Source organism: Mirounga leonina, unplaced genomic scaffold (assembly GCF_011800145.1).
Source record: "Mirounga leonina isolate KUSES-001 unplaced genomic scaffold, KU_Mleo_1.0 Mir_447, whole genome shotgun sequence".
In the NCBI taxonomy this organism is placed as follows: domain Eukaryota; kingdom Metazoa; phylum Chordata; class Mammalia; order Carnivora; family Phocidae; genus Mirounga; species Mirounga leonina.
The window spans coordinates 2,929,327-2,949,643 of NW_023270757.1; positions in this window are offsets into that span (position 1 = coordinate 2,929,327).

Below are 20,317 nucleotides of genomic sequence, written 5' to 3' on the forward strand. Positions count from 1 at the left end.
AACTTGGTTTTTCTCTCCTTTTCTTTTTTTTTTCCCCCTCTAGAAAAGAACCTTCTTACCCTGACAGCTGAGGATCCCAATGGGTATTTTATATTTCTAAATGTTAACACTGGGGACATTTTCTCTAGAATAACCCCTTTGTCTTAAAGGGAGCATTTTGCCAAAGCCACATACCTAAATCTCCCTTCAATTGCCGCCCCACCCTTGTAATTCTAGGCTCCTTTCTCCAGATGACTCATGTGTTGTGTTGTGTCATGGCAAATACACTGGGCTAGAAGTCAAGAGTCTGGCTTTTGTGTTACTCACTTGTTGTGTGAGCTTGGGCAAGTCACAGAACCCCTTTTGGCCTCAGGTTTCCCATCTGTAAAATGAAAGAGTTAGGCTCAGTGACCTTTACTGCTCCTGTGAGCTCTGAACACTGATTTTTAGATGCCTTATCATGCACTTCATCTAGACCTGCCTTTTCTAGTTCTGAGAACCTAAGTTCCAAGAGTGGGGGCAGCTGCCTGCCCTCTTCCACTCTTTCTCAGGGACACAAGAGTGACCTGCACACCTTGCAGGGAGTAAATACACCATTCTGACCACTGGGCATAACAGTCACCCTTCCCACTCCCTGGCTCAATAAGAATTTATTTAAGTTGTTTTGTTAAACATTTAAGTTGTTTTGTTAAACATTTTTCTGTTAAAATCCTTAGATAATATTTGACAGAGATGATGATTATATTGTGACAATAACTCAAGCAAAAGTTAGCTATTATTTTTCATAAATAATTAGCTCCAAAATTACTTTCAATTTAACTTCACCACTGGGAAAAATCTTTTCTGACTTCTATCTCTTTTGTCCCAAAATCAAACATTAGTTCTAGGCTATCTATAACGTCTTGAGAACTTTTCAGCACTTTTGTGTCATTTTTGGAAGTTTTTCCATTATTATTCTCATACACTTACCATTCTTAAAATACCTGACACTAGATGATAAAAAAAATTATAGTTTTCATTCCACACATGTTCCATGTCTTCAAGAAACTGATTACCTATAGAAATTATAAAATAATCTAAACAAATGTGGTACACAAAAGTAAATATATATCAAGATACAATGATCACATAAAATTCATGAGCAAAATTAATTCGTGCGTTATATGTATAACATAAAAAGTTGAAAGTATTTGGGTACCTTGCAAAATGGTGTTTGGATTTGGTAATTATGTAAAGAACCCCCTTAGGTCTTGGATTACACTGACCAAATGGAACAAAGCTCAGTCTGGGAGTCCTCTGTGGCTAAGCTAGCTCTCCCACTCTGTTGAGGCTGCGTGCATTTGCTGGGCTGAGAAAGCAGAGAAGCAGCACTGAAGATACCCGGGGTTTTCTCTTCCCCAGCGTCCCACGGAATTGACACCTATCCTTCATAAGATGTTAAGTTTGGGCCTCACAGTTTATTCACTGTGGTTCACTCTTCATCTCTCCTAGTGCTGGTTCTGAAGAAAACCAATACAGGTCCTCACAATCTGAGTCAAGTATTTTACAGAATTAGACTGTTTGTTTTTGAATCCTTTCTTTGGATATATTCTTTTTCCATGAAATTATTTTCCCTGGTGTTTAATGTTCTAGTAACAATTTCCTCAGGCTTTAAAGTATATAATATATATGTAAATAATTTGCGCGCGCGCGTGTGTGTGTGTGTGTGTGTGTGTAGTATGAAAACTTTCTTTCTGCTTATGTGCTATTATCTCCTTGGTTTTCTGGCAATTTTTCTACATAAAGTTCAGAGCTAATCCCTAATGCTTAAACTTTAAGAATATGCCTTAACAATTGTGTTAATTCTTAGAATTGCTTGAGCTTCATCTGAGAAACTTGGCAAATCATGGGGCAGAATTTGATTAGGCCAATGTACAGGGACTGGTGTTCTCAACCGTCCCCTTGGGTTACTTCCCCACACACTATCAGTTGTGGAATGAGAAATAAAATTATTCTTACTTTAAGTTTAAATTTCCCATAGGACTGATGCAGAGGTTGAAACTTTCTTTTGAAGATTGTGAAGTGAAAAGCAAGAAAAATCTGTACTGTCTCTTCCTCTATTTTCTAAGTTTTCAGAGAAGGAAAATAATGTATTTAAAGAAAGTTGACATGTTTTTGTTGAGGAGCTGTATTTGCAAGGCTGGATTCTAAGAACAAGCAGAATTGTTTTGTGACTTTATGTTCTTAAGGGTCTGGTAAGCTAGAATATTTTTTGTTTTAAGATTTTTTATTTATTTATCTGAGAGAGAGAATGGGAGACAGAGAGCATGAGAGGGGGAGGGTCAGAGGGAGAAGCAGACTCCCCGCCGAGCAGGGAGCCCGACGCAGGACTCGATCCCCGGACTCCAGGACCATGACCTGAGCCGAAGGCAGTCGCCCAACCAACTGAGCCACCCAGGCGCCCCTAGAATATTTTACTTTGAACTTAAACTCCATCTTACATGCTGCCGTTCAACCTCATTTATGACACCACTAGCTTCAGTAGCTAGTTATACTCTCAGCCACTTGAAAATCTAAAATTCATTTTCTGAATTGTCCTCATCAAATAAACCAACAGACCCATAGTTGGCTCATTTTTTAAACTAAATCCAACAGTCTAAAAACTAGAGTATAAAAAAATTTCTCATATCCATAATGATGCTAAGTTCTTCACTATAAAGAATCTCTTGTAACTAATTCACTTAAACAGCAAATATTAATTGCTTATTCACTGACTCTCTGCCAGGCACTACGCAAGGTACTTGGAGTACAACAGTAAATTAGAAATGCTTATTTACCCATCTCCAAGACAGAGATAGGTAAAAAAGCATGTACAATGCAGTGTGCTATGGTTTATGTTAGAGACCAGAGAAAGGACTGGTAAGCCAGCTTTGTGTGGTGCAGAGAGAAGCCTCCTTAATGAGGCTATGGAAAAACTGAGTTATAAAGGAAGAGGGAAGAGGAAGGGAAGAAGAGTAAGAATATTCTGAGCCTCAGTGGAAAGTGGAGGAGGAGGAAGGAAGAGAGAGGAATGAATGAAAGAATTGCATGGGTGAATTGGCAGGGTGAACAGATCTAGTGACGAGATGAAGGGCATGAACAGCTCAATGGATGATGTTTTAATGACATCTGGAGTGTAGATCTGTAGAGGAGAGTCAACAGCAAGAGAGCTGAAGCTTGTGGCCGTCACTAGTGCTGCCCAGTGGTATCTAAGCCCCTCTCTGCTTCTGGACACACAGCAGGCTCTCTTGTGATCAGATGAGACCCTACAACTGGTATGGCTATGAGTTGTGAGCACAAGTGTCACTTCAAGGTCAGAGCACCTAGTTGCTGAGGTGGGACTTTCCAGAGCTCTTTTTTCCTCTAGTAGGACAACCAGCAGCATTCAAGGTGGAGATGCCCAGGTAGCCCGAGTGCCCGAGTGGATTACAATGAGCAAATCCTTGCCGCTGACCTGAGTTGTTCTTGGTGCCTGAGGAATCTGTGCTGTGCTAAAACCCTGAGAGTTGTGTGATACCATGGAACAACCAAAAACCAAAGTAAAGCACATCCTAACTTAAGAGGAGAGTGGCAGACAAGAGTCATAGCACGTCGGGTCTCCCAGCTGAGGAGTTTGTATCTGACTTTCAGAGCATTGGGATGTTTTAAGGGATTTAAGGAAAGTTTTAATCAGATTTGCATACTAATATTGATCAGTCTGACCACAAAGTACAGAACAGATTGGGGGGAGGGACATGAAAATCCCAAATTCTTGAAACAGCCAAGACTTATTTAACCCTTCCCCCGCCCCCACCCTACCATTAAACATCTGTTCGAGACCTATTTCCTAAGGGTTGAGAGATCCGTAATGCCTCAGAAAAGTTGAAAAGTTCTGTGGAGACATTTGCACATATTCTAAAAATATGTTAAAATCTCATGTCTAACATAACCTGCGTGTCTTATAATATAGTGCAAGTGTCAACCCCGTTTTAAATGTCTTCTTAATCTTTCTGATAAGAGCAAAACATACTTCTTTGAATTTTAAGCTAAAGAATGAAGGGCTAATTTCTTTGAAATCTGATTACCTTAGAGTCTGCGTAAGATGGTCTGAGGCCAAATTATTATGGAAAGAGCAAGTAAATTGAGCCAGGATACTTCATAATTTTCCTTCATTAGCAAGTTTTGCAGGCTTCACTGAATTTAATGAAAGAAGTCCCGTGTAAATCAAGTCTATTCTCCCAGGAGAAAAATTGTTTTAAGTTCTCTTGGACCTAAGTGTGGTTGAGTGTGTCAACATTCAAACCTCAGAACATTTAGATTAATTAAACTCCTCTCTGGTCCCCCCCCCCTTACTTCTCTGAATGTATTTAAGGTTCTAGTACCATAATCCTCCCCATTGCCAGGGCTCCCTGTGACATGGCTAACAGTATAAATCCTGCACGCTGGGGTGTATCTAATCCACCTGCCTCATTTTACAAATAAGGTAAATCAGGTGGCAAGTTATACTGGATAAAGTCAGGAAATCTGAAAGAGGAAAAGGTCTGAGTCTTTCTACATTTACTTTGAGATTACTCTAACATACCATCTGTTTTGCTTTTTACTACAGATCAGGTTCATGGATTTGGTAGTATAACACCTAGAAAGGTAGAATTCTAAATTAATCATTGAACACATGAAACTTCGAAATTATAAATTATTCAGCACATATAAACAAGTAATAAAACCATTTATTTCTGGTCCAATTCATGGCTAGTTATCACAGAAGCATCAAGAGCAGCATTTTCCAAACTGGGTTTCATGGACGACCAGTGTCCCATGAGGTATTACTGTGTTTTATAGGGGAAAGAGTTTCTAGGATCAGATGAGTTTCAGAAAAATGACTTAAACTATGTTAAAGGTGTTATCTTTAGTGTTTACTAAAAGTAAATGCTTGGCAAAATTAATCTTAAGCTCATAGCTCCAAAGAGTCAGCATTTAAGCTTTATTAAACATCTGAAAGCGAGGACCTTCTGGTTTTCTTCTTCCTATCACTTAAACAGAGTTTTTCATTAAATCCAAACGTGTATGCGCACAAGACGATGCCCTACTAAAGCAAATCTAGACAAATGTTCTAATGATTCAGTAGTAAACAGAAGCGAATTAAGTAGTCTTCATCTCTATTCAAGACAAAGTAAGTTCTGAACCTCCTATTCACTCAGTGCTTATGTCCTAAATGAGGTAGTTCTAATGTTATCACAATGCAAGCACACAGGTAAGAAAACAGTTGGCATAAGCACCAAAATCGCTTCTGGTCACGAGAACATGTAGAATGTGAGAGCTGTAGGGAGCCTAAGGTCAGCCCAAATCATGCAAGCCCCTTGCTTCCAGATGAAGGAACTGACACCAAGAGAGGCTATGGGATAGATCCAAGGTCTCTTTCATATTACAACAGCAACTTGGTTTTCCATTTACATGTATTCTTTATTAATTATTATTATTATTCATTAATTGATGATCCAAACATATCCTGAGCTCCAGGCTGTATATTGAGCACTGAAAACACAATGACGGGCACAAAGAGGTTCCTGCCTTAGACGCTCATCATTCAGTGGTGTGTGCGGGAGCCAGCTGTCACCGGCTCAGAAGGGCCAACTGTTCAATTCTTAGGAATTCTGTGAGCCAATTGTTAAACACACCCATTATTAAAAATTGAGTGATATAAACTTGCAATTAAATAAATTATATTGATCTTAAAGGCGGCAAGCACTCAAAACACAGCACTTGCTAATTATCTTGCTACACTGCGATGCGGTTGAGGCTCTTGGCATCTGGTGTACGTACGTGAGCACGGGAAAATCAGACAACGCAACCCTCTGACACAGCTCCTCGAAGTCCTCACTCAGTAACATCACATTGCTAGCCTGAAACCAGGGGAGCATGTTCCCTACAGAAATTGGCAAATGCTCCAAATTAGCAATTTCTTTCCCCTGAGAACTGGTTGTTCATTTACCGCCTCACCCCTGTGTTCAACTGATATATATGGAGTGCTCTTTACTGTAGCGTGTAGTTTACAGCAGGACTAGGAACTGACATATACATGATCTCACACGCTCTACCAAGCAAGTCTGTGAGACAGATTTTTACAGCTTGTAGAAGACATGGACCAGTACAAAACTAACTATAATCAAAAGAAGTCCTATAGCCCTGAGATGAACGGAGCAGGAAGCAATGAATTCTGAATTCAGTATGAGTACAAGAAAAAGCAGTGTGACCTGGATTTCATAAATGCACCTCAACATTAAGTGATACATGGAAGCTCCAAGGAAAGTAAGACCTTGGCTTCCAGTACATTCCTGTCCTTTTGCTTCTTATCTCATACACTCCATATACTGATCACTTATGGGGTGAGCGACTAGTACCAGACGTGAAACCTTTCCACAATAAAAATTTGGTATTATTTAAAGGTTAAGACCTATTTGGTTTGTGGTTTAAATAGCCATCTTTGGGAAATAGGTTATTTTTATCTAAGTCCGCGGGAAGCGCAAAGGCTAAGGGACAGCCATGGTGGAGGCGGGGTTCTAGATGGGGTTGGCACTAAGCTGTGTGTGCCTGGCCAAGTGACTTATTTGCTCTGCAATTCTTTCTTCTTCATCAGTGAAGTGTCACGACTCCCAAGAAGCCATCCATGATGCACTCTAAGCTCCGTCAGGGGCTCTTGCTCTTTGTCTCATTATAGTGTGATCTTCCATCAGAACGCAGATAAACTTCACTGCCAACACTTGTCTATTCGTCTGAACCCTCCACAAGGTCAGCAACTATCTTCGTTGCCATGGTATGTGAAGAGCCCAGCACCCATGCTTAGCACGTATTAGGTGTTTTGAAAATATTTGCTAAGTGGATGAATGGTTTCATGAAATCTTTTCAGACAGTGGGTTACATTTTTGCATCTCTTCACTTCTTTGGCACCCAAGTTTCTATTTAATTGTTTTTCTTCAGTCCACACATTTGTAAGCCCTGTTGTCTCAATACTTCTTCTAACAAATGATACTCATTTCCCATGTTTTCCAAGAAAATATAAGTACCAAGTTCTTATCTTTAATTATACCACAGAATCCACCAGAAGGACCGTTCCACAGCCCCTCTGAGATGGATGAACATCAAAATTCCCACTGGCGATAGAGGGGGTGTTGAAGACTCCTAAGGCTCCAGGTTAGTAAATTTGGCTCAAAATGGACATTTGTCCTATGGTTTTGAGATAACTGAGTGTAAGATAAACTGTCTGTGTGGCACCCATATGGTTTACCTCTGCGCATCTTTCTGCTCTCTTCTTGACCTGAAGCAGGTCCCCTGCTCTGCTCCCCCATCATTTTGTGCCTTCACTTGCCCTGTGTTTTGTGAGGTTCCCCGTGTGTCAATGGCCCTGGCTATCTGTAAGGGTCACTTTATCACTTACGGGAGCAGCCAAGGATCTAAAACGAAGCCCCTCCAGAGAGCACCCTCTTCCCCATTCTCCTCTCCTTTTTGTCCTTCCTGCACATCCCTGTTTAACACTTCTGATGCTTAGGGTTTTCTTTTTCGCTTCCCTCCAAATCCTTCCCATACTGTAAAACCATTTTATTTGTATATAAAACCCTTTTATTCCTAGCTGAAATAAAACATTTCCTCAGCAGTTGAACTAAAACTGCCCTTCCTTAAAACATTAGTGAATTCACTGGTCTCTATGAACCCTTTCTTTGGTATATTAATGATTACATTAACACTCATTAAAAGAAATATTTTCTTTTTAGGTGTCCAAATATTGACATTCTGCAGCTTAATTGTTTTAAAACACTATTGGAATTCTCCTTTCAATCTCTAATGTTTGACTCGTTAAGTCCATGAAGTGGAAATACATTTTGAATGTAAAACCTAAGTGTATTTAATTTAAATAAAACCTGACCCCAAAGAACCTCATTTCTAAATATGGAGAATCTGCTTTTTACATACATTTTCTTTTATATGGTAAAGCCGGATTGCACAGAAGGCCCATTCTGTCTCCTAACCCCGTTACGAAGAACAGGGGTAATCTGAAATACTTTGGATTTGATGTTTAAATACATCTGTCTGCCACACCAAGACACATCAAAGAGAGGTCGCCATGTTATTGAACGTTTGGAACTGCCATTCCCATCAGACTTGCTACAAGAGCAGAGACAGGGTCAGACTTTTATCATCAAGCATCTGTACTACAATCCAAATGGCAAGTCTTTGGGTGTTTCCAGTGTGCTGACTCGAACTGCAGTAAAACCACCAGCCATGCTCATGAGAAAGAAATGCAGCCATGGGTAGGTAGAACATGCTCACATGAGCAGCATCTCTGGAACTGGCCAGATTTCTTTCACTACATTCACAGACACAAATGTGACATTTAGTAGGTGTTACAGGATCCTTTCTCTCTCTTAAGTATTTGTGACCTCCATCATGCACTTGTAGGACAACTCTTGGGTGAATCAAATTTATGTTTACCCTTGGGCTTTTTCACCTACATACAGATTGCCCATAGTAGCTGGAGCTTCAGCAGCAGGTCACAAAGGCAGACCAAAAAGTTGGTTGGCTAGACTCAAGGATGAGCCTGGGAGCTAATGGTCAAGAAGAACTGACAGAGTATGTGATGATGAACAATCAAGAACATGGGTGAGCAGGTACTAAAGGTCAAAGGTAGGCAGTGGGTCAAAAGTCATAGTTCATGCCTAGTGGATAAAATGTAGAGAGCCATGGGGCGCCTGGGTGGCTCAGTCGTTAAGCATCTGCCTTCGGCTCAGGTCATGATCCCAGGGTCCTGGGATCGAGCCCCACATCGGGCTCCCTGCTTGGCGGGAAGCCTGCTTCTCCCTCTCCCACTCCCCCTGCTGGTGTTCCCTCTCTCGCTGTGTCTCTCTCTGTCAAATAAATAAATAAAATCTTTAAAAAAAAAAATGTAGAGAGCCAGGGAATCTGGGTCTTAGGCCCACTCTGCCATTTGTTAGATATCTAGCTCTGGGTAAGCCATTTAACTCTTCTGCACTTTGAGGCCCTCCCTTACAAAATACAGACAACAATATATATGGAAGGGCACTGTTTGGGAACTTAAATAAAAACCAGAATACCAATAATAGAACCCTGAGTGTTTTAGATGAATTAATGTATTTAATCTTTACAATAACCCTATGAGGTAAGTACTATTATTATCCCCAAGGTCACATAGCAGATAAGTGGCAGAGCTGGGGCTCTCTGGCTCCAGACTCTACTCTTAAACAGGGGATCATGTATATTATAAAGTAACTCATTAATACTATGTTTGTACATACTGACACAACTACTAATAGATACCATTATTAAGTCCTTATGAGGTGTCAGTGACAATACTCAGTGTTTTCATTTTGAGGTAGGTTCTTCAATGCCTCCTCTCTATAAATGGGAAAACTAAGGCTTAGAGTGATTAAGCAGCTTTCCAGAGGTCACCGGGCTTTTATATTGTGGAACCAGATTTTGACCCTAGGTTTTCTTTTAATTCCCAAGTATGCCTTGTGTCCTCTTGTGGCTATCCATGAAAGTCTTCCTCAATGTCTTCATCCTCCCAGCCACAGACTTCCACAGATTGACACCTGTTCCTATGTCCTGATCCCCAGTATCAGAGGATAAGTCATCTCTTCTACATAAGGCCAACATTCTTTCCTGTTACTCTGATCTATACATGCTCCTCTCCCTGTGTATCCTCAGTCTCTTCCCCTCTACCGACCTCATCCTTGCAGCATGGAAGAGTGCAGACATTGCTGCTCAGTCCCCATCAGCTGTGAGTCAGTCTGTCTTTGTTCCTTTCTCTCCATCTCTCTCCACAGTAGCCTCCTTCCCTCCTTTCCCATGAACCTCCAGTTCCCTCCTCGGCACCACATCCGGGTTCTGCCTGCCCTGTTCTACTCGCTGCCCTCTCCCACCTCATCACCGGCTTCCTACCTACCAAACCAGCAAGCATTTTCCACTCCTCATGCTATTGGCCCTCTCTAATATGTTTCTCGATGGCTCCAACTGTGCCTTATAGACCTGCCTCCAACTCTGCTCCCTCAAATTCCTTCTCCACACAGTCGCCATATATGTTTTACGCTCATGCTGTTTCTGTCCTCCAGCTAGTCTCTCTTCCCAGAATGCCCTTCTCACCACTGCACCATTCTGTCTACCACAGAATCAGCCCACCCTATGATTAGGTACACCTTCTCTGTGTCCCCATAGCAATAGCTTTCTATATTGTCTCAAAATTCCTTCTTCCTACATCAGACCCCCCACTGACCAGATGCTCTTGAGCACAGGTATTTGTCCATCTTGGACTGGCTCCAGACTCTTATCATCTCATCGGGACAAGACAGTGTGATCAGCCATAATTCATGTTTCCACAGTTATAGTTCTTCATCTTTGAAAAGGGACTATTTCTCTTTATGTATCTCATGGTACGTGTACATATATCTGTTCATCTTTGGACTCATTTTCACAAACTGACATTCAATTCTACCACTTTTATCCTAATTTTCCTTTTAGTAAATGTTAGTCTTACTTTATTCATCTATTCTCAAGGCTGGCATGGTGGCTGCTAGATATATTGCAGGTGATACTGCCTAGCTATTATTTTGATCCGATACCTGTTCTCATTCTCCTGGCAGTGGCATCTTAAAACTACTCCTCCCGTACTGAATGCAGTCCCAGTGAGACTGTCAGTCTGGATTTACTACCCTTCTCAGGTCTACAGATGGGAGTGTGTCCCAAACCAATCAGACAGTCACTCCTTGGAATTTTAATTTGAGGAAGAGTGACATAGAGGCTGAGAATGGTTAAAGGTGATTCATCCAAGAAGAGATTTTTCTGTAGTCTTTGCCACCTGGATTCTCCTGAATTGTTCTGGCCTATGTCATCTCCAAGGCCCGATCCTTCAACTTTTCCATCCATTTTATGGTTACCTCATAGCCTTCCAATACATTCCTTCTTTGTTCAAGGTAACCAGATGTTTCAGTTGCTTGCAAATACCCAACACTAAGTGATACATAGGCATTCAACAAATGTTCACTGAAAGATGACAAATGAATATTTGAATCAAAGGAATGTTTTTCCCTACTTAAAAGGGACCTATAAATTCCTAGAAGCATGGAATTTGGGGAGGAAGTAAATTCTCCACAAAGATGATGAACATAGGAAGACCCCTGGGGCAGGAAGAAAGAGGATCTTAGTGGTGGGTGACAAAGGGACTCGGCCCAGGCAAGAGACACCCTTCCCCTTTGGTTCTGAGTTCATAGAAGAGATAGATGAACCTAAAGAGTAGATGAGGGTGGCCAGCCTAGATGACTTTGATTTTTATTAGAGAAGGAGATAATTCTGTGCAGGGAGGAACACAAGGGGTTTTTAGGAGACAGGCAAAGTATCTGAAATGGCTAGGGAGGACACTAAGAAATCAAAGATGATAAAGATGCTGGGCAGCTTGAAGACAAGTATCAATACATCATAATCATATTAAAATATCAGTGGTAAATCTTTACCACTGCAAGTATAACAAAGACACTACAAGGACTAGCAAAAGTCTTAGCAATACTAGAAAAAGTATTCTTTGAGAAAAGCAAAGCTATTCTCTTGTTGTATTTAAGGAGGTCTCACAATTTGCAACTAACCTATTAAATCCTAGAGAGAGAAACCTTCATGGTGGCCTCTGCTGCAATAGACTGAACTAGTTCTAGACTCTGACCCCAACACAGTGACAAGACTATAAGACTTAGCCATAGTTCATATTTTAGACAGTTGTAAAACACTTTCAAAGGACAGCTTCTCCTAGCTTAATACTATCTATACAGTATGTGTAAGATTTTTGTGTTCATTATTATAATCACATATTCAAATCTCGTTCTTTTATCTTTTTTTTTCTTTTTTTTTTTTTTTTTTTTTAGGGCTCTTCAGTCAACGTTGCTTTTCTTTATTCATCATACATAAAGATGCTATGCAAGGGACAAAAAAGCAGCAGAATGTTTCCTCCAAAGAGTGGGCTTTTCAGATGTGCTCTGTAATTTGTCATCCAGAGGAAAGAGCGTATCATCACCACTTTAAAAAAATAAATGAATTACATCTACTTGATGAACAGCAGGCTCACAGATTTCATGGGGCCTTTGTATTGCACATATGCTTGCTCTCTGTTGTCTCCTCTCAGATTATTCTAGGCATCCAGGAGATAAAACAGGCAGGAAAGCAGTGGACGTCACAGCAAATAGCCCAATAGGTCACCTCGCTCGTAAGATACAAAGTCAGAAACCTACCTCCTAGACAGGAAATTAAATACTTAGAAAGAATCCACCAACCCATTCCACAGTCTGACTTTCTAAGACTTTTCCCCTCATTATCACTTCCTTTTTCAAAGCATTTCCTTCCCCAGATGACCTGGTAATATCCGATTATTAAAAGAAAAATATATAGCTAAACAACTCCGATGCTATGGAGATCCTCCCAACATACAGAAGTGAGGAATCCTCACTTCCTTCTTTCTTTCAAAAAAGGCCTCTTCATCAATTTAGCCTTATCTGTGAGCCTATTACCATTCCTACATGTTCTTGATATCACAGACCTGAGCCTGGAGTTACTTTCATGAAGAACTACTCACTATTTCTTCAGTCTTTCCTCTGTGTACCTAGTTATGCCTCCCAGCCCCCTGACTCCCTTATCATTTCTTTATATGTGTACACTAACCATATTCTTTCCAACTTTTCTCATCTTTACTACTCTCTGTTTTAGGACTATGCTTTGCCTTCTCTGGAGGCATTGGTTTCCATTAATAAATGACGTGGTGCTTGAATTTCCACAAGCATACATATGTGTGGACATATGTGGACATATATTCATAAGCATATGTGCATATGTTAAATATGTATTCTTTTAACATGTATCTGTTTCTACTTATTGGATTAAATTGGCTTTTTTTTTTTTAAACTTGTTAAGAATGGAAAGGCTAAGATTAGATGAGATGCCTGAAAGGTCCAATTTTTATTAATGGAAAATGGCCCAATTTTTTTAATGACTTGTTTTAGATTTTTATTTATTTGAGAGAGAGAGAGACAGAGATAGTGACAGAGACAGTGAGAGAGAGCAGGACTGGGGAGGAGAGGGAGAAGCAGCCTTCCCGCAGAGCAGGGAGCCCGATGCGGCGCTCGATCCCAGGACCCTGGGGTCATGACCTGAGCCGAGGGCAGATGCTTGACCCACTGAGCCCCCCAGGCTCCCCCGTCCCCTTTTTTTAAAGGAGACAGGAGTTTACTGACCACACCGCAGGGGAGGCAGTGGCAGGACAGTGTAGGAGAGGCTGTCTGAAAATGGCCCAGTTTGTCTTACTGATGAATGTTGTTTTCATTTTTATTAATGGAGGATCCAGTGGTGCCAGTCGTTCTGGGTAACATTAGACAGAGCTGGCAGTGTGGTATTTCAGGAGGAGACAGCTGGGGGTGGCAGCCAACGTGGAGTATCAGGAGCTTGAAGACAAGAGATCCAGCATGAAGGATGCGACTTTTCCACACGTCTCCATTTTTACAGAAAAAATGTTTTCTTAAAATACTAAGCGCCATTTGTGAAATGCTAACATCTACCTCCTGTTGCATGTATGATCTTCAAAAAGAAGCCTTCAGGTTAGGCATTAGCACTTTCGTCTTCCTCTGTGCAGAACAGTCACGTGTTAATTCAAGAGCCAGCTCTTACTCATAAAGCTCAGGGAGACACAGGCATCGCTGAGCTGAGAACTCTGCCGAGAAATAGTTTTCTCTCCAAATAGATACTTGTCTTTAATAAAAGTAGAGCCATTTACATAGAAGGAACAAGTAATAAACATTACCAACATATGTGTAAATAAGATTCCCAACGAATTAACTTCCTGGCTAGAATATTTAGGAGGGACAAGTGTTCTGATTTATAATAGGATACACATGTATTCCTTCACCCATAGATATGACATAATACTTCTTCATCACAACCCATGTCAGTCCATTCTTTGTTCCACAAGAAAACTGGGCTCTATAAACTTGTAACCAACACCCTAATTTGCTAGAGTTCATATCAAAATGCAAGAAGGGTCCTTAACCAAAAACTTCATATTCTATTTGGGGAATCTATTTTTAGACCGATTGGCTTGATTTAATTTTTTTTCTTTGATACTTGGTACAAGTTTCAGCGAGACTCTAACTGATTGGGATGCATCCAGATCAGTATGCTACTTTTCACCACACACACAAAAGGCTAAGGTGTTGTGGAATGCACAATTGCCCCAAGACTCACTACCACAGGGTCAATTTTTAGGCAAAATGCCTGCTCAGCTGAAAGCTTGGGTAGATTCTTTATCTGAAGTAGCAAGGAGGTTACATCAGAAAGCAGCCTAAGCTATCTCCAATTAAATGGAATTATGAGTATATTGTTTGTAAATAAGAGGATACTCACCATATTTCTCTGGTTTAAGTTACCAAAAAGATATGCAGACACAAATGTGCATTACCCCTGTGGGCTCACATTGCACAATTATTGTATTTACCATAAAAAATGCAACAGGGAGTGGTGACCAGAGGGAAGTAGGGAATGAGATGTGGAGCACAAAGACCTAGAAGGGGAAAGTAGAGGAGATGGGTGGGGGAGTGAGGAAGGGAAAGGAATACAAAATGTAGAAAATGGAGGGGGGGCAGGAAGGGTTGGCAGCTACAAGCCGCTGAAAGCACTTTGGGATTCAATATGGAAAACAAAACCCACTACACTAAGAATATTAAATAGCACCGTGATGACCTTTCAAAACTGTGGTGCAGTGTGTTGTAAAGTTCTCCAGGAATGCATTCTGCCTTACCCAAGGATCCCCGTGTTTTTATCTTCCCCTCTGTGCACATTGTGAACAAGTAACAAAAGAAGCAGTTACTTTACCTGAAAATAACATTGGGACGTAATCAGTTTCATCTTCACCTTTGACTAAAAGGATCTCTTCTATCCCCAAACCCATCTTGTCTAACATCTTGGTTGGTGTGCCAGGGAAGTAAAAGCCATCCAGTGAAAAACAAGTCAAGGTCTGTACTCATCATTATTAAGCCAGTGCTGGGTCCCTTAATGAAGGGTGGGGGAGGGGCGGGGGGGGCGCCAGTGGGTGGGGAGTTGGGACTGAACACAATGGGAAGCTTGCAAAGAATTTTGTTTAAAAATAAAAACAAAAACACCCCGAAACACACTCTGGACACTGAAAATTTAAATTGTGATCACTTAATATAGACAAGCTGGAAGTTTACCCAGGAGAAAGGAACAGATAAAAATATTAGCAATATAAAAGGAATGATGCTAACTGAGTAGTTACAAGTGACATGGCTAGAGCACCAGCTTTGGGTTGGCCGCGATTCTGAGGCACTTACATTATTTTTTTTATTATTTTTTTAAAGATTTTATTTATTTATTTGACAGAGAGAGACACAGCGAGAGAGGGAACACAAGCAGGGGGAGTGGGAGAGGGAGAAGCAGGCTTCCCGTGGAGCAGGGAGCCCGATGCGGGGCTCAATCCCAGGACCCTGGGATCATGACCTGAGCCGAAGGCAGACGCTTAATGACTGAGCCACCCAGGCGCCCGCACTTACATTACTTTAGTCCTCATCCCATCCTTGTGCCGTTGCTACACATACTGTATCAATTTAGGGATGAGGAAAAGAGGCAGAGATAGGCGGAGTCAGTGTTTCAAGTCCACTGGGGGGGGGGGGGGGGGCGGGTAGAGAACCAGGCTTTAAACCTGGATTATCTGATTCCAGAACCAGCACCTCCATCCACATGCCATACCTAATATGGTATGTTTAAGTTTCTAGCATTCTAACTCCTATCATATACACATACCACTAATTTTAAATGTATCTCTTCTACTAAGTTAAGTCATCTTGGCAAGCCTTTTCTTGCATCCTTTCTCTGATGAAACAATGTGACAAGGAATTAGCAGAATAAAAGGTTAGAATTAAAACAAATTACTAAGATCTTTAAAAGAATAAAGATGAAGTTACTTAAAATTTTATCTTCAGTCTTTTCATTCCTGCAGGCCAAACTATTCCAAATTAATCAAAAATGAAAGGGTTTTCTAACACTATTAGAACACGTAAGCACTTAACTTCCGTTTGGGCAAAAATGTAAATTCCTCCTTAGTGAAGCTTTAGGTTCATTTTAACTTGTCACTCCAACCTACCTGCCTTGCATTTCTCTAGCTGCCTTTCTTTCTCCATCAGAGAAGAATGCAGCGTTTTTTTCTTAGCATTTCTCTGGTCAAAGCAAATACTCAAAGTTATTCTGAGAGTGTCTTTCTATTTCCCATTAGAAATATGATTTCCTGGGGCGCCTGGGTGGCTCAGTCAGTTAAGTGTCTGGCTCTTGGTTTTGACTCAGGTCATGATCTCAGGGTCTTGAGATAGAGCCCTGCAACCTCAACTGGTTCCACACTCTGTGGGGAGTCTGCTTGAGGATTTTCTCTCTCACTCTCCCCTCCCTCTCCCTCTCTTAAATAAATTTAACTAATAAATAAAATTAAATATATATATATATATATATAAAATTTCCCATGCCTTGGCCGGTCCTAACAGAGAATGATGTGATCACAGTGTTTCTCAACTTCCCTTTCTTTGCTCTTCAGAAAGAAGGTTTAGAAAGAAGGTGAGTCCTGCAGCTTAATGAAGAAAAGGGAGATATATACATTAATATGAATGTAGCTAAAAGAAAAGAAACGGCTGGCCCCTAACTTCTGCCTCCCTTTCTCTGTTATGTAAGGAAGAAACTGGATGGAGAAAGCTCGCGACCCCCTAGGCAGTGCTAAGCAACACATTCTGACATGAGAAAGGATCTCTGGTATAAGAAAGGAATAAACATACAGATTACATGCCTCTTTAAAAAGAGCAAAATCTCTTTCTCTCAGCCTGCTTTCAGCTAAAGGGAATTCTGGTCCTGCAACCAGGGTGAGGTCTCATCTATTTCCTTTCTAATTGTGTAATCTCTCAAGGATCTCACGTGCATACAAAAAATACTGACACATCTACTTTAATAAATCACTTTAAAATATTTAAATAAACATTCCTGTCTACCTAGAAGAGCCCATGCCTGGACTCCAGAGGAACATGAAAAATCAGAATTATAAATGAAATGTTTCTTTTGAATCTTTATCCTGGGTTTACCACTGACCTGACAGCACTTAGATTTAATCTCCCTTCTTTGTTAACTTTATCTTAAATACAGCAGAGTTAACTCTCCTACATCATGTACAAGTGCTGGGAATTAATATTTGCAAAGTATGTTGCATTTGCAGAAGATGAAACAAGGGTAGAACTGGATTCACAAAAATCTCTGAATTGCATTGAAGCATCTAATGATTACAGGTCCACATGAAAAGGACATGGAAGCGATTTTCTAATTGCTCTTTCATCAGGGTCATTTTCAACGATGATCGCAATGGTCTCTCTGTCAACATTTCCATGATCTATGATACTGACTGTGTGGTTAGTAAAAAGCAAAAAGACAAAAAAGTTATTCAAGACGGATGCTCGACAAATACCCCCGACCAGCAATCATTCAACTGGAGAGCATGGACCCAGCCACCCCAGCCATTTACAGCAGTTCAGATTGAACTGAGCTGGGGTTCAGATTAGCCAGAGCCTTTGGTGAAACAGTGGCTAAATATTCTGAGTATCCCTTATACCAACTATATACAATGACAAATTTTTTAGAGGGCTATTCCTGCCAAGGTGGAAAATAACCTGTAATGAGAAGAAGCATAAAAAGTAGGACTGAGGGTCTTAAAAAAAAAAAAAAAAAAAACTCCTCAAACATTAATTAGTTTCTGAAGACCTCGGATATCTCAAGAAATACACAAAGGTAAGTAAGACAAGGAAGTATGATTCCTAACAATGTGGAGATCCAGATCTTAAGGATTATCTTAGATTTAACCGTTCTTCAACAGAGGTATACCCAAATTCCACAAGATGGGGGTGCACAATTTCAGTCATGAAGTTCAAGACAATTGCAAATTTGAAAATGCTACAGAAAACAAGATTTTTCAGAATGTAATAGTCAATTTCATTAATAAAAGTGAGATCCAAATAGCATTCTGATTTAGAAAAACTTCAGGGATTAACCACCCTCCAACTTAAAACCATTAGTAAGCATAACCATGAAATTTCTCCAAGAAAAGTAACTAAGAGCAAAGATAATGGTGACCACGTTGAGATCACTGACAATGACAAAATCTTACCAATTTTCATTAGATTAGAACAGGTTTACCCAAAAATGGAAATTTATGACCAATAGACATGAATGTAAACACTTTCCCAATAACCAAAGGATTTCTATTTGAATTCTGTGAGTTGTGACAGACTCCTACTATATTATTTATGGACAATCTGAAAGGCATGACCTTCAGCCATTACTTCCATAATAAATATCTATTCTAGAAAACATACAATGAGAAAAATCTTAAAAATGAAAGAAAAAGTCATGACAAAATATGTAATTTCACATGTTGAATAGAAGTAAATGTCACACTTTCCCCAACTTCATGAAAGGCCAGATGTGTGCTACACCCTTCTGCATGATTTCATAATTCTTACAACCCCACCCGACGAGATAACCTACCAGTGTTTTTATGATCGTTCTCTTCCATGAAGAGCCACCATGTAACTCTCTAGAGAAATAGATCCCATGCTGGTAAGAATGTATTATTTGCCTCTGTCATGTTTTGAATACAGTATCGGGATAGATTACTTATAACCCATAAATTGGCTATTCACTTTAGTAAACTTCACATTATACATGAATTCACGTAAATGAATATTCCTCTCTCCACATTTACCCTTTTCCATTCAGTTTGATTTTCAAATTCAATAAAGGGTCATTGATAATGTGGAAAGCAGCATGGAAAATGTACCATGTGTTCTTTTAGAAATTACACAAACCTGGTTTTTAATCTCATCTTTACTCCCTACTTCTGTGACCTCTCGGTCCTCTACATCGTGAGGTGTATGGATACTAACATGTATTTCCCACAGGTTAAAGAGACCAAGTGCAAGTATTTTTCTGTAAAGAAACAAAATTAACAAAACCATCATTGGTGAAATTTTCTAAATCATTTAGAACCAATGGGATAGCTGAGATTGAACAATATGAATGGCATTAAATATATTTTACAAGCAACAACATACTGAAAGGCACGCACTTCTAAAACATGAGAATTGCAGACAACATAGCAAGTAGGAATAAACTTTCACAGGATGCTGGCCTCCAGAAAGGTGCCCACTCCAGTTATGAACTCTGCTCCCCCCTTAACCTCTCCATGGGGGTCTGATATATAACCAGGGAAGGTTGAATGTATGTAGGAAATGTGTCTTCCTTGCTACTTGCTATGCCCACCCTGTATGCCCATGAGCAAGTGGGGTCTCATACCGCAGAAGGGGCAAGAATAAGCATCAGTTAAGTGGGATGGGAAGCTGGGTAGAGAAAAGCAACACATGTCCTTGACCTCTTGTGGAGAGAGAGATCAAGCATGGAGCCCTTGGTGGTTGAGGGTCTCCGTTCAAAGGAGATAAGTGGCAAGGAGAGGGGAGCAGAGAGATGGTGCAGGGGATTGGGGATACAGAGACCTGCCTGTGCTCCCAGAGAAGCACATCCAAAGAGGATGCAAGAAATGTCCATGAGTTAGTCAAATCATTCATTAGACTACATTTCACTTAGTAAAGGGAGTGGGATGAAAGGCAGACATGCATATCTAACAGTCTAACCAGGAAATCTGAGAAGTACCCAAATATGAAAGCACCTGGCACAGGAAGATTTGATGAACTTGGAGTGTTCTTCCCTTCCATCACAGGCCAGGTTCGGACTCTGACATGATGCAAAGCTAACTAGCAGAAGTCACACAGGTATGCATGGGTCGGGGGGTGGGCAGAGAAGGGGAAGACAATCACAAAACTCAGAAGGAGCTGATGAAGGCTTTCCCAGCTTTCGTACAAGAGTGAAATCGTATTCCCAGAAATCAAAGCATTCCGGGTTGCTATTCGAGTCCTCCTGGAAGGGTCTCGGGCACTGAAGTGGGAAAATTGGAGTTACTGAAACAGGGGCCACCTGGAGAGGGATCTGGGTGACAGGAGCTTTACCTGAGAAGACTGGCTTGTCAACATCTGAGAAAAGGTTAAGGTACTCGGGACTGGGTTATCCATAGCAGTTCACGGGCTCCTGTGGTGCTCACTCTCTTGTCCCTGAATCAGTCAGAGACTTAGCACCCTTTCTCCAGGCACTTCTCAGACCCACCTGCTGACATATGGAACTATGTGGTGTTTATCAGTGCTTTTCTAAGAATACT